The following is a 13,169-nucleotide window of genomic DNA, read 5'->3' as shown; positions in this document are numbered from 1 at the left end:
TCCAAACCTTGATGATGGACTGTTTGACTCTTAGAAAGTGTGTTTTTAACTATTCTTTACAGTCTGGGAGGAAGCTTACTCATTTTTTAATATTCTAACCTGTTATGCATTTTGTCTTCATGGTCTGTATCTAAACAATTTTTTTACATACTAGACTATGGATTATATGAAAATCAGGATCCACTTCAATGAACATAGCCTGCATCCATGTCAGCAGTAAAAACTACTTTTACTATTCAAAGACACGTCCCTGAAGAAGTGTGAGGAGTGCGATACACTAAGAAGTTTAGAGGGAAGGTATGGATCACCAGAAGTCTGATTTAGCTCTCTTTAGATGACCTCTGTGATTTCCTTACATCTCAGGGTCAGGATGACTGGTACTGATGCTGACATGTACATCTGCATTATCCTGCATGGTAAGCCTATGGGAGGATTCTGATCCCTGATTGGTCTGATGAGCATATTGGAATTAAAATCCAAAAGGTTCTGTAAACACTTAAATCTAATACTAAAAGTATAGTAGATACTTCTATGTAAATATATTAATCACTAGGAACAGTGCTACAGATGGCCTATTTTGCATTTATTTCAAATAAAATACTAATTTCACAAGAACCATGGTAGAACTGTGTATGTGTCATTTTACTATGTCCATTTGAGACAATTATTCATTGAATACGTCAATGATTCTGTCATAGCAACAATACGCCTGCCATTTTTAGGAACCTGTCAGTGAGCTCTGGTTTTCATGCAGAATGTGCTGCAGCTGCATCCCACATACTTTACATTAATAAATACTATTATATTTGGGTTTTCTGGATGTAAAGTGAACATTTAAGAAGCACAGTGCAAAAGTTGCCCAGAGATCCTCTGATCAGAACTGAACTGATTTAACCATCATCAAGTAGAACTTTTTATTTCCTCTTCCTTAAATAGGAACTTATAGATGTCTCACTGGTAAATAATGACTTTCATCTAGGAGAAATTTCTGCCCCCTGGTGATTTTATACTATTAATGTAATATCCTGATCTAAAACCTGCTTCCTTCTTCAGACTCAAACTGAACTGTTTGGGTTCTGTACACATCCAGTTGTTAATAGTTTTTAATAAATATTTTTTTTCATCATCTTAGATAAAATGTGGATGTTTATAAAATGTACAACAGCTAGGAAACCCCATCAGAGATGTGATATCAGGCCTTTACAAAAAATCTCCTCCACTTCAGTTAGGGCATGGCAGAGCAGAACAGAATGGCCCAGTGGTGGTTGGCCCATAGGGGGCGCTCAGGCACTGCCCTCCCTATATGTGGAGGGGAAAAGTAATAAATAATACATATAGATTTTAATAGTATTAGCAATGTCAGTTTTACTTAATAGTGTGTGGCTACAGGTAATATGAATTATTAAAACATCACTTCTAACAATTGACTCTCATTCAACAGTGCATTTCCACCGACAGAACGTCACATTTTTGTTCTTCGGCGCTCATTCACAGTGCCCCTGAAGTGTAGCGAAATAACCAATTATTTAATGTTGCTTAGGAAAATTAATTTTCATTTGAATAAATCAGCATTGCCAAAATTAATGGCTTTGAGGCTCCTGGAATTTTGCCCCCCTCCTACAGTGATAAAGGTGATGTAGCTAGTAGTCAGTCAGGCAGTGAGGTAGAGATTACGGCAATGACAACAGTTAAACTTGAAAAGCAGCTTTCACACAATTCAGTGAGATCTTTACTGAGTTACCCTTTCACCAGAAGGACGACAGCGGAATAAATCCATGTAAAGGAGCTGGGACCTGACAAGCCCGAAATAAATTTAATGCAGCGAACCGAGGAAAAAGCTAAATTCTACAACCAGACTTTTAGCAGGAGTTGTTCCAGCATACGTCGTGGCTGACAGCCTGTGGGACAGCTAATGCACTTTTTTGTTTTCCCTGCATTCTTTTGAAAAGTGACCGGAATGATTTGACGTGGACACAGTCTGGACAGACATACAGACTTAAAACACCTCTCTGATAGGAAGGACCGATTTAAAGCACTTTTTAGAAAAGGCAAAGAAGAATGAACAATCTGGGATTCACATGGAATGTAATATAGTGTACTTTTCTAGATGTTTGTTAATTTGCAACCAAAACTAAACTCTTAATTAAACGAATTCTCAGAAAATAAATAATTTTTATATATTTAAAAAAGTATAAAGTTGACTAACAGATTCTCCATTACTAAACAGGCACATTATTTTTTTTAGGTCTATGACACCATATAGGTGTCATATGGTGTCATAGACATCATATAGATTCCCGGCCCAGGGTCTTTCTGCGTGGAGTTTGCATGTTCTCCCTGAGCATGCGTGGGTTCTCTCCGGGTACTCCGGCTTCCTCCCCCCACTCAGGACAAGCGTGTCAGATAATGGATGGGTGGATGGACACAATATAGGACCATGCAAAACACTGATTAACCTTCACAAAGCCTCAGAAGGGCAACATTTATGCACAAACAGTAAACCTGTACATGAAATTATGTTTTGTTTTTATTAAGTGTTTTTGTAATTTTTTTTTGTTGGCATTCATATAAGTATGCAGTACTTGTGTGATAACTTAGTAAACGTTTGATTAGTTTTTGGTATACGTCTATTTTGAATTTATAGCTTACAACTAAAATAATTTGTTTATCTTTAAGAGCTACAGGAATCATATTGTCCCAGTACAAGGTTGAATATTAAACAATCTAAGTAACAGAGAGGTTACAATTTCCCAATGTGAGATAAGATATTTCCTCAGAAGTTCAAATTGTACCTCGGTAGATTCAGAGCTAAAAAAACAAAACAATAAAAAAAAAATATTTTGTAAATCTGAGAACCAGAACCTCACCGAACCCGGTAAACAATCCCTTAAAAAGCACTGGAGATATTTAAAAGCAAATCTCCTCACCTATGTGAGGCCACAGATGTGTGGCTGGTCTATCAGTGGCTCTGGAACTGGAAAATTAAGATCTGAGCAAAGACATTTCTCAGCGTCTCAATACTGATTATTTCTATTTGGCTCCATTCATAATCTCTGATTAGAAGTGATTAACAAGTGATGCTGTTCTGACACAATATGAGATTAAAACATTTTATTCTGTTATATTTGGCAACAAATGATAAAAACAAGCCAATGAAACAAAAAGCATCACATTAGAACCACATTTAGCTCCAAAGACTGAGTTGTTGTTGCAGCAGGTCTGGAGGAAGAGGAGAACTTTGTGGAGGCCAGCTGATTATTCCTGAACGAACATCTGGGAGAGAAATTTCAGTCAGAGCTGAACGACTGCAGCACTGTGGACAGATTATTGGAGTCTTTATTACAGGTTATGATCTGATCTGAGCAGAAATAAATAAAACCTGTTATCCATCGATCTATCTATCTTCTTCCTCTTGTGTGGGGCTCGGGTCGTGGGGGTAGCAGCTACTGTAGGGAGGTCCCAGATGTCCCTCTCCCCAGCCACTCGGGCCAGCTCCTCCAGGGGAATCCCAGGCCAGCCAAGAAACATAGTCCTTCCAGCATGTCCTGGGTCTCCCCCTGGGCCTCCTCCTGCTGGGACATGCCTGTAACACCTCAACAAGGAGACTTCCAGGAGGCATCATAACCAGATGCCCGATCCACCTTGTTGCGATTCTTTGTTGCTCATGTGACGGACGTATGCCACTCTGAAGACACACCCCTCCGGCGGAGGTTTTAAAAAACACTAGTTACCCATATTAGCATCCTATTTTGCCGGTGGCTTAGCGTTTCCAGCTGAAGGCTACGCTACCATAACAACCAAATACTTCCGGAGAAGTCTGCGCTCACTGGTCCAAGCCAGACTGCCTTTTTTCAGCGATTGAAATGGAGCTGAATGCAATGTTTTTGTTCTTCCTGCATGTCAAACCGAGTGAACGCAGTGTATCCTGAATCCTGCTGCAACAGACAGAAAGAAGCTAATCCAGCTCTGCTAACCGCAGAAAAACGGGGACCCCAGTCGCTGTTTGCCGAAGAAGCAGTTAGAAGCCGCCGAACCATGACAGTCTGAGATGGAGGGACAGAGCAGCACCGCAGAAGTGCTGCGACAGGCTGCAGCTACATGCTGACCACTGTTGCTAAATGGGAGACATCCCATGCTACGGTGAGTAATAAAGTTAACCCCCTTGCAAATCGCCTCTTATTGTGGCATCGGATTGATCCAAATTTCTTTGAGTTGTTGTCGGACAAACGGACTGGACCGAAGACGGGCCTACAGAAGACCGGACCGAACCGAAGGCCTTCTCTCCACTGAACCAAAACAGTAACTTCACTCTTTTCCCCTTCCTTCACATCTGATGTTTAATAATTGCTCTGCTTGGTTGAACTATAGGTAGAATAGATAGAGGTGTTGGTGTTTTATTAGAAATAAGCTTTCTGATTCATCTGCTGATGGTTTTAAAGGTTTAACTGAATGCTAACGCTCACGATAGACCGAACAAGTCATGTGGTGCTGAAGCTAACTGCTACATCGTCAGCTAACCCCATCTTTTTTTTCTGTCGGACCCGACCAGAACCAGAACCACAAAGCTAACGACTCTTTCAGCCTCATCATAGATTGATGCATTCCTGAGTCATTATTCACTTTTCACCACAAACTGAATAAACTGTTTTGACTGCAGTTAACATCTCTGTGTCAGGGTTTATTTACATTTGATCTGCTGCTATTACAAAGGACACTTTTAAATGCATTAAGCCTTCAAACTTCACACACCAGAACTTTGAACGGACTCTTAAACCCATTTTTCCCTTTTATTTCTTTCATTGTGCTTATTTTCAGTAGTGTTTAGTTTTGCTCAGTTATTAGATATAATACTGTGTGATTGTTGCTAATAAAGGTACCATTGTATTTTAACCTGGGGTCTTTTGTGTTCATTTTTGTGTTAATATTACTACTATTATTATTGTCACCATCATCACCATGCATGTGCATAGACCACTAAATGAATCAAATGACTTGCAATAGTATATCACAATGTAGGGTGACCAGATTTGACGTTTCTGAAAAATGAGGACACTTTGGTGTCCGGACATGCTGGTCTGGGTCCCCCCGGCGGACGGGGGGACCCAGACCAGCAGGCGAGGGGAAGCACGGGGCCGCCGGTGTCCAGGCTACCATCACCGCAAGGGAGTAACTTTGTGATGAAAGTTAGTTGGGACACTCGGGTGGTTGCTCATGGACCTAGAGTTACACTTTCATTAGGCTAATTTTCCAAAAGTGAGCTCAAACATATATTTATTGAATGCTTTCAAGACCACAACAAACTGATATTTATATTTATAGATGTTAGACAGATACCTTTTAGTGCACTATAGATATAGGGCCCAAAAACATCAGTGCATGAAAAAAATAATTAATAAGAGCCAATTCCAATGCCAAACTAGATATATCATGTATCCTGTTGGATTAATTGTACAAGTTATTCTACTTTAATCATATTATACTTATACATTCATATTTACACATTTGCATATTCCTGTATACTTGTATTACACAAAGTGTTGAAATGTTTTACTTGCTGTGTTTCTAATGCTTGTTATTTAGTGTGTGCAGGAAGCGAGGTCAAGGAGAACGGAGAGAAAGGAGTGAAAGCTCTCCTTATCTTATGATACTGTATGATGTTATGCAGAACTTCTGGTTCCGACTGGTTTCACCCCCTCCTCCCTTTTAGCAGTCGGAACCAACATTGTAGCCAGGGCGTTCCTTAATAAAATGCTTGGAGGGCAGAGCTGTTTCAGAGTGGTTTGGAGAATTGTAACTGAACAGTCTCTGATCACTCTCCTTGCAAGTAAATCATACTAAATTCCCTGTGTCTTTCTTTGTACAGGTTACTGAATAAGGTGTTTGGTGTTTAAACCTAACATTAATTGGTCCTTCGAGCCGGATTGCAAGATACCCGACGACCCCCAGCAGGTGAGTGAGATCCAGATAAGCTTGCGGCCGCAGCAAACAGACCCTTTACGGGACTGGTCTCTCCCTTACAAGCTGGGGTCCGACGGTTGAAGCATTTCGAGGATGCAGAGAATTGTGAGTAGTTTTTCTTTTAATAAGGAGTGAGTGAATTATTAGAAGAAAAATATATAAAAATATTAAAAAAAATTTATACAAATATAATAATATATAAAAAAAAAAAAAGAGAGATAGAAGTGAAGGACAGCGAAGTCCTCTCCGCGTGGGGTAACGGAATCCCCTTGTTGCACTAAAACCCTGACAATTCTAGACTCTATCAGGTAAAATTGAAATTTTAAAACAGTTAAAGTCCGTGGGAGGGCAGGCTCCCCTAGTTTGTAAGGGCAGGCTCCCCTAGTTGTAAACTAGTTAAATTCTGCATAGGATGGCGGCGTCCTCTGTGTTTAAAATAAAGTAAAAGTTAACTGCGCAGTGTGTGTGTGTGAAAGGAAATATAGATATCACTAGATATCTGTATTTCATACCAAAAAGACAAGGGTTAAATGGTGAGCTTTTGTGGATGTTTGTAGACAAGAAAACTCCACCTGTAAAGGTTGAAGTGAGTTTTACCACAAAAAGTAGTTGATCACCATCTTGTCTGAAGCCCCAGTGTTTAGAACACGACAGGTGTTAAAAACCCACTGGGCCCAAATTTAGTTCAAAATGGGAAAAGGGCAAAGTAAAGAAAAACAGAAGTTATTAGAGAAACTCCAGTGTAAAGATTGGAAAGCAGTTGAAAATGATGACCCATCTGCGGTAGAGCCATTGTGTTACTGGATAAAAAACTACGGTTTTAATGGCAAATTGAGCACCACAAACATTAAAGAATTGCAACAAAAAATAAAAACAAAAAGCAAAAATAAAGACACTTTGATGGCAAAAGAAGGTTACATGCAAACCATGGTCTAGATGAAATTAGCAGGACAGAGAGAAGAGGGAAAGCGTAGAGTTAAGAGAGAGGAGAGACAAAGAAAAGCAGTAGAAGGAATTCCCTCTCCAAAGAAGGATGTGGAAGAATGTATAATTCAAGAATGGGTCAATCGTCACCACATAGAGATGAGCGGTGCAACACTCCAAAAGTATATAAATCACGCCCTGCATGCAGAGAAAGTCATAAAAAGTAAAAAGAATCACAATAAAGAATCCACTGTGTTTTATCAGGAGGAAGAGGACACTGTGTTTTATCAGCAGTCCAGAGGTAGAGGCCGAGGCAGAGGCCGAGGCCGTGTAAGGGGAAGAGGCTTTGGATCACACTCAACTGATAATTCCAGAGCGTGTTGGTCATGTGGGAAAGAAGGCCACATGGCTAGAGATTGTCGAAGCAACCTACAAAATACAGGAAGCTCAGCAAGACTAGATGAGCAACCATTTTCTATTAGAGAGATAGAGGGTGAAAACATGGATGTCTTAAACCTAGAAGATTTGTTTTTTTAAAAGAAAAATATAGACCAGAAATAGTTCTGATGGTCCAGGGCACTCCTGTTAAATTTTGTGTGATACAGGAGCCTGCAGAACAACAATAAAAGAACCCATACCCTTGCACATACCCATCGTAAAGATGATTTACCTGTAGGTCCATATTCAGCATTATTACAGTAAGCACAAGCAGCTACACAAGTAGCTTTACAGCAAGATCCAAATGAACTTGGTGCTGCTGCTGCATCTGCTTCAGCCCCAGTCTTGCCAGCTCCTAAAGTTGAGAATCCACCGGCTTATTCTCCTAGGCCCAGCACCTCCACAAGGGTTACCCGTTCTGGGGGACCTGTGGGGGCTTGGTCAAAAGATATGGAGGGGGGCTTAATCTCCCCACAGCCAGCCCCTGAACCCAAACCTGAAACTGAGGTGTTTCCTTTAATTGAGCTGACCCTTTGGCGGGTCAGGGGCCAGCTGAAAATCAATTTTTTCCTGTCATGATGGTCTATAGGCAGGGGCGGATTTGGGAAATTTGGGGCCCTGGGCATGGACGGGCAGGGGGGCCCCTGACAAGAAAACCTATAAAACAGTCCCATTCTACAGATAGAGAAATGTTAATAGAATAGACATTCATTTTTTGTTCTAGGTTTTGTCCCTCTCTTCTTGTCCCTTTTTTCCTCTCTATTTTATCAGCCTTCTGATGGCATTTTAGCCAAAGCTTTTTTATCAAAAACATAATTAATATGCACAAACAAGGGAAAGTTGTATTAACTATACATGTGAATAGCACCCCAACAGTTTTCCTGTGTGACAGTGGTGCATGCAGAACAACTGTTAAACAACAAATTCCAGGTGCTGGCCAAGGACCTGAGACTGTCATAGTCCGATCAGCTCAAGGTCATTTAAAGGCTGTGCAGGAGATCCAGCTTGTGTGGTTGAGAGAACCTGAAGGACTCTCCTGCCGGCTGTCTGTACTGACTTTACCTGAATGTCCAGTTACCTCTTAGGCAGGGATGCTCTAGCCATGCTTTGCTTAGACAGAGGCTGGGCATCCCATCCCTGACTGTACAGCAGTCCATGGACCCGAATGACCTACACATTACCATGTGGTACAAAGACTCTCCAGGTCCTGATAAAGACTATGAAAAACTTACTTGGATAAAAAAAAAAATAAAAAAAAAATAATAAAAAAAAAAAAAAAGGGGGGGGGGCGCTGCAATGAAGGATGGCACCCAAGAGCGTAGGTTTGATTTGAACCTTGGTAGGGACACTATTGGTCTGGTGTCATTGGTACTATGCATTATGCTTGCCCTTTTTTATACTTGACATGAGCATCAGTACTGATGAGAGGAATTCATTGTTTAAAGAGAAAAGGAGCATTTTGCTACATTAATAAAAAAATTTTAAACACTACACTTACTAGATGCTGTTTATCAATGTTGAAGTATCACCGGCTCTGATGAATGTGGAATTAGGACTGTTTTCCACTTTGTAAATGATTTTATTTGAACAACTGAGACAGACGGTAAATACAGTACTTTCTTCTGAATATATAGACTTGTGCAGAGTTAAACCCCACTCTTATATTTTTACCTACTATGCTCTCTCTGTATCAAGCAAAATAATACATTCATTAAAATAATAACTTCACTATAAAAGTTGAACATCTGGGCTGTAGGTACTCTGTGTTGCCCATCTCATGTATTTTATCTGTGGCTGAAAACATGAATCATATTAATTGATTATTTGCATATTCGTAAACAAATTTAGTGATTCATCATTAAATGGAGTATAGAGACTCTAAAACATAATATACATGTAAAATCTGGCTTTCCCCGACAGAGTAACCCACTTGGATCAGTAATCAGACCAAAACTGTAAAATAAATTTATAAACATTTTGCAAATACGATTATAAAATGTTTTTGTCTGTCAATACTTTCCGTCCGGAGCTCTTCAGGAGGAGATGTTTTGGTTTCACCTGGTTTAATGTCATTAGTAATCTTCTTCACAGAACTTTTGGCTAACCAATTAATCGAAAGAATTAACGATAGACTGATCGATTTACAAAATAATTGTTAGTTGCTGTCCTAATTTCATCGTAACATTGCATTAAACATAACATTTCTTATTAAATACATGTGAAGTGGGGATGACATTCAACGAAACAAACATGTTAATTAGCCAAACGATCTTAAAATCCATGATGGCACCTATATGTGACCAGAAAATAAACCAATCCTTCCAAATAAAAATTTCTTTGAATGAGCTGCTATATTGAGTCATGATTTTACTCATGTCTCAACCGGGAGGATTGTAGGATTGATTGAGCATTGAGCATCATTATACAGCATATGGATTTATATTCTATGCAAAAAACTTTTGTAAAACATGTCTATTATGTGCTAAATTTAAGACCTAAAAAAGGTGCTTTCCCTAAACCTATTTATCCTTTCAATTCTGTTTGGTTATAATAGATTTGTTTTCTAAATGGATTGCAAGAAAGTGATAGTTAGATCATATGAGTAATAAGCAAAATCACTTTCTTAATTATTCTCTGGAACCTTACCGTACTGCTTAGCACTCTAGTAATTCTACTGTGGTACTTGTTATAGAATACACATTAGGTCTCCTTCACCGACCTTCAGAGGAAGTCCATCGTACAAAGGTGGTTGTATTTTTAGTATACAACCATCTCAAACTGGTGAAGGTTCAACAACTCTGCCGAGAGGTCATAGGAAGTAGACCATTGTGTAAAAGATTATCCATAGAACACTTTTTGAAGTTTGAACCTAGATGATGTTGCGATTATTCATATTAGTTTTGTTTTTAGCTCTCACTCAGGGCAAGGATTCTTGTTGACCCCATGATCCAGTTATTTGTAAAAGGGACGTCTATCTCTGCTATAACTCTACTAGAGTAATCAGTTTGGTGACTATTCCTTTTCAAACATTCTCGCAAAGATTTAAACATGACCCGGGAAATTGGCGCGGTTATGATTTCTACCTATTTCCTCGCGTAGTTCAAAGAACTCATAATGGTTGGGGAGACGTATTTAGAACCACTGGACAGTGGAAAAAGGGATCATATGGATGGACACCTTTAGCTAAGAAATGGATGAGTAGAATATCAGGGTTCACTGTTAACCATGCCTCCAAAGTTTTCACTATGACAATAAACTCCACAGCAGAACCCCTTGAGAAGGAAGGCTGTTCTTCCTCATTTCTATGTGCACGGTCTAGTGGAACCGATCCATGTTGGCCTTTGTATTTGTGCCCCGTAAATATTACACAAGAAGGAGATGAGATACAAGGGATTCTTACTTCTGCCCAAGGTGAACAGATAAAAATTCAAAATATTAATGGTCCGCTTAAAACAGATGAATTGTTTCAAGTCACCACTGGAATCTCTGGGCAAACAAACAACTGGCTTTTAATGGCAGAACAAGCAGCTAAAACAGTGTCTAATGATTGTCTTGTGTGTATGGGAGCCAGACCGCTGTTACGTGTGGTTCCTGCTACCATAACTCCCCAATGTCTTCTAAACATAATGAATTATACGGTCCCAGCTGATAATTGCACCTATTGGGATAAGATCTATCCCCTGACCACAACTGAGAAAAAGAAACCAATCTTTTTGAAAAAAGTAGCTGTGGCAAATTTCACCTTGATTTTACCTGTTTCTGTTACATCACTCACAACAGATGAATTGTTAACGACTGCAAACAGCATTTTACCTCACACAGGGCATACTAGAAGGAGGAGGGCATCTGAAAATGCATGGAGTGGAGATGACCCTACTTATATTGATAGCATTGGTGTACCCAGAGGTGTTCCTGATGAGTATAAACTAGCCAATCAAGTTTCTGCAGGATTTGAATCTTTCTTATGCTGGTGGTGTACCCTAAATAAAAATGTAGACAGAATCAACTACATCCATTATAACGTCCAGAGGCTGGGAAATAAAACAGAACAAGGCTTCTCCGCCGTCCATGAACAATTGTCAGCTACCTCTCTGATGGCTTTCCAGAACCGTATTGCTGTTGACATGTTGTTAGCTGAAAAAGGTGGTGTGTGCTCTATTTTTGGAGATCAGTGTTGCACCTTTATTCCCAACAACACCGCTGCTGATGGCAGCCTCACAAAGGCCCTTGAAGGCCTTCGCTCTCTTAACAGCAAAATGAAAGACCATTCTGGAGTTGACACAAAAATGTGGGATGGATTTGGAGACATTTTTGGTAAATACAAACAATTGGTGCTTTCTATTTTAATGTCTATAGCTGTATTTGCCGCCATCTTGACCTTATGTGGATGTTGTTGTATTCCATGTATTAGAGCGCTGCTAAATAGGCTAATTACCACAGCAATACAACCCATGAAAGCAGAAATGTATGCCCTCATGCCCACTGAAAAATACCCATCTGATGATGAAGACAGCGAAGAGGATGAAATCTCTTTGCATTTTCCTGACTTTTATCCTAATTCCAATGACATTAACAGTAACCCACCAGTTTAAAGTACCTCTGAGTGTACCCTTTACAGCTAAAACATGATTTCATAGTTGAAAATCTGAAAAGAAGTAACTACTGAATGATAAAATAAATAGCTTAAAGTGAATAAACAGGAGGGAAATGTTGGATTAATTATACAAGTTATTCTACTTTAATCATATTATACTTATACATTCATATTTACACATTTGCATATTCCTGTATACTTGTATTACACAAAGTGTTGAAATGTTTTACTTGCTGTGTTTCTAATGCTTGTTATTTAGTGTGTGCAGGAAGCGAGGTCAAGGAGAACGGAGAGAAAGGAGTGAAAGCTCTCCTTATCTTATGATACTGTATGATGTTATGCAGAACTTCTGGTTCCGACTGGTTTCACCCCCTCCTCCCTTTTAGCAGTCGGAACCAACATTGTAGCCAGGGCGTTCCTTAATAAAATGCTTGGAGGGCAGAGCTGTTTCAGAGTGGTTTGGAGAATTGTAACTGAACAGTCTCTGATCACTCTCCTTGCAAGTAAATCATACTAAAATCTCTGTGTCTTTCTTTGTACAGGTTACTGAATAAGGTGTTTGGTGTTTAAACCTAACATATCCCTAGTAGCACAATTTCAATTCCATCCAGAAAAAATGGATATGCTGCATTTTAAATATAGCATAGCATTTTTGTTATTTTTTTTGCAAACTTTCTGGTAAACTTGCAGATGTATTTTATTATATGTTGCATATCCCAGTAAATATGTTTCACCTTTAAATCTGCAGCTCTCCCTACTTCTCTCTGTTTAAAAAGATTTATGAACCTATTTACTAATATAATGATGCCAGAAAGAAACATTTCAGGATATGTTGAAGCTCTGCAGTCTGATTCTGTCTGATCAATAAGAAAACATGTTAATTTTAACCTGTCTCTGGGAGTCATGATCCTCTGAGAAGCCAATATTTTTTTAACTAGTAAAGAAGAACAAACTATGTTTTCTCAAGCTTCTGGCATTATACTACTAAATTTTTTAAACTTAAAATCTGTTGCCATTTTTAGCTGCAAAGGCTCTGTATGTCTAACGGACAGATTTTTCGGTGGCAGCTCTAATTATTTTAACCAACCTGTCTCATAACTTCTACTTAAACATCGAAGTAGCTGCTGGTTAATATTCACTGAGTGCTGCTGTGTGTCTCTCCTCCAACTACGCAGCTGTCTCAGATGTCTCAGGGTGACATATCTGATGATGTCACACTGAGATGCGGGACACGGGAGCAGCGGGAGAGACTCAA

The sequence above is a fragment of the Cyprinodon tularosa genome, unplaced genomic scaffold (assembly GCF_016077235.1).
Source record: "Cyprinodon tularosa strain WSP-4 unplaced genomic scaffold, ASM1607723v1 ctg814, whole genome shotgun sequence".
Taxonomy (NCBI): Eukaryota; Metazoa; Chordata; class Actinopteri; order Cyprinodontiformes; family Cyprinodontidae; genus Cyprinodon; species Cyprinodon tularosa.
Note: the sequence above shows the minus strand (reverse complement) of the source record.